Source organism: Trachymyrmex cornetzi, unplaced genomic scaffold (assembly GCF_001594075.2).
Source record: "Trachymyrmex cornetzi isolate Tcor2-1 unplaced genomic scaffold, Tcor1.1 scaffold640, whole genome shotgun sequence".
NCBI classification, from domain to species: domain Eukaryota; kingdom Metazoa; phylum Arthropoda; class Insecta; order Hymenoptera; family Formicidae; genus Trachymyrmex; species Trachymyrmex cornetzi.
This window is the reverse complement of record NW_017299960.1, coordinates 237,333-240,384: the sequence shown is the minus strand read 5'-3', so window position 1 is coordinate 240,384 and position 3,052 is coordinate 237,333.

The following is a 3,052-nucleotide window of genomic DNA, read 5'->3' as shown; positions in this document are numbered from 1 at the left end:
AAATGCAGTGTTTCTATTGGAGAATTCAACGGAAATATTACGGAAACAGCCGAATATCAAATAAGTTCAACCTTAGGGCCTGCGCACAATAGAGGAACAAGAATTAGATATTAACATTTCAACCTATCAGAAACCGTGTATTCCGATGTAATCAGTTTCTGATAGGTTAAAATTTTAATATCTAATTCCTGTTCCTCTATTGTGCTCAGGCCCTTAAGATCATCTTCGTCAAGACAATCTTAAATCAAACAAGAATTACTTAAGGAAGAACTTCTTCTCGAAGGTCGTTTTATTTCGTGACTATGAATTGTTACGCTCTCAAGACGATCTTAATTGAATAAGACAATCTTGACCAAGACGACCTTAAGCGCTGCCTTGAGCTTTGACTATGAATATCGGCTTTAGAACTTCTGACTTGCGGCTTATTGTAGAAGGCCTATTACGGTTACATTTATCACGGCTAATGTACAAAGTACAAGATGGTACATAGCACTTGTAAAACTATACTTAAAATTCAACATTCTTATTGGACAATCCAACGGAAATATTACGGAAACAGCCGAATATCAAATAAGTTCAACCTTAAGACCATCTTCGTCAAGGCAACCTTAAATCAAACAAGAATTCCTTAAGGAAGAACTTCTTCTCGAAGGTCGTCTTATTTCGTGACTATGAAATGTTACGATTTCAAGATGATCTTAATTGAATAAGACAGTCTTGACCGAGACGGTCTTAAGCGCTGCCTTGAGCTCCGACTATGAATACCGCCCATAGATATAGGCGCTTTTCCAGACATTTTTAATTAAATATTAAAATATCATGTATTTGACCGAATTATAGATATAGGCGCTTTGGTCAAGGAAATTCCGTTGGATAGGTAGTCTCTCTAGTATTTTGATATTCCATGACTGTATTATGAAATTTGCTTGAACCAAATCGTTTAATCTTCCGGAGTTACAATTACAATTTGCACACCTTTTGTCACAGTTGTCTATTTGTGCATTGCACCACCGTATACTCACACCTTTAAATAATTTACAACAAAACATAGTGCAAGCAATTTCATAATACATGGAATATCAAAATACTAGAGAGACTACCTATCCAACGGAATTTCCGTGACCGTAGCGCCTATATCTATAATTCGGTCAAATACATGATATTTTAATATTTAATTAAAAATGTTTGGATGACTCACAAACGTTTTTAATGGTACTTCATAACTCTTCATACGAAATACAAACGATTCCATGTTTAAACTTTGTTGAATTTAAATCCGGTTAATTATTTCGGTCAAGTACATGGTCCAAAAAAGAATGATTAATTGTAATTAATACAATGACTCACAAACCTTTTTATTTGCACTTCAAAACTCTTCATACGAAATACAAACGATTTAAAATAATAATTTTTACAATCGGAGGTTTTGTCCGGTCAAGTACATACGAATTTACATTACGGTTATGGATACCTATTGTAGATGATCCTTAAGGCTTAAACACGTAGGCCCGTATTGTAGATCCGGGATAAGCCATTAGCTCGGATCTACAATAAATTTTTAAGCCTTATGGTACGTATCCACTGAGCGTGTCACGCATCGCGTCGTCCATCGCGTCACGCGTCGCGTCATGAAAGAGAGAAAGAGATAAGATTATATAAATATACAACCCCTCTCTTTCTCTCCTTCGACGATACGACGCGTGACGCGCTTAGTGGAAACTCAGCCTATGCCATAAGAAATGGATGAATCACAAGATTTGTTGGCGTCGCATGCTCCAACATGTTCCAACATACTCCTACCATAGCTCCTACTCACTCTAGCAAGCGCGTTGGAGTGAGTAGGAGCTATGGTAGGAGCACATTGGAACATATTGGAGCATGCGACGCGAACAAACCCACAATCTATTCTTCTCGCATTCGACTGTAGTTGGTCAATTTCTTACAGCTTAAAACTTAAAACATCTATTGTAGATCCGGACTTAGTCATAAACCAGAAGTCAGACGACTGTGATAGGTAATGGGCCTTCTACAATAAGCCGCAAGTCTGAAGTTCTAAGCGATCTTAAGTCATAATCGGTAAAGTTGGCCAATAGCCAACTTGAACGACTTGGTTAAGACTGGTTAAGACTTCTGGGGCTCTATTCTTGAAAAGAAAAGTATACGAAATTCTAGGGAAATGCTACAGTATACGTTACGTATACTATAGTATTTTCCTAGACTTTCGTATACGTTTCTTTTCAAGAATAGAGCCCCTGACGTTCTGACTTGCGGCTTATTGTAGAAGGCCTATAAACTTTTAGTTTCTAACTTCTGATTTATAACTAATGGGCCTTCTACAATAATGGTACGTATCCACTGAGCGCGTCACGCGTTGCGTCGTCCATCGCGTCACGACGCGATGCGAAAGAGAGAAAGAGTGAAGTTTATACCTCTCTCTTTCTCTTTTTCGCATCGCGTCGTAAGGGCCTGCGCACAATAGAGGAACAAGAATTAGATATTAAGATTTCAACCTATCAGAAACCGTGTATTCCGATGTAATCAGTTTCTGATAGGTTAAAATCTTAATATCTAATTCCTGTTCCTCTATTGTGCTCAGGCCCTAACGCGATGGACAACGCGACGCGTGACGCGCTCAGTGGAAACGTACCATAAGCCGCAAGTCAGAACGTCAGAAGTCTTAACCAGTCTTAACCAAGTCATTTAAGTTGGCTATTGGCGAACTTCACCGATTATGACTTAAGATCGCTTAGAACTTCTGATTTATGGCTTATTGTAGAAGGCCCAATAAGTAATTATACAGAATAGATGCCGTGCCACACTTTAAAAATCAATAAAATTACATTGAAAAAAATATAGTCAATTTTAATAAATATTTAGTTGAATACTGCCAACTAAACATTTATTAAATATAAAGATATATTTATTTGATATAAGAAATGTTAATTTGATTTATTATAACAATTATTTTTTTTACTAAACAAATATTTATTTACTGTAAGTAAATGTTTAGTTGGCAGTATTGAATTAAATATTTATTAAAATTGACTATATT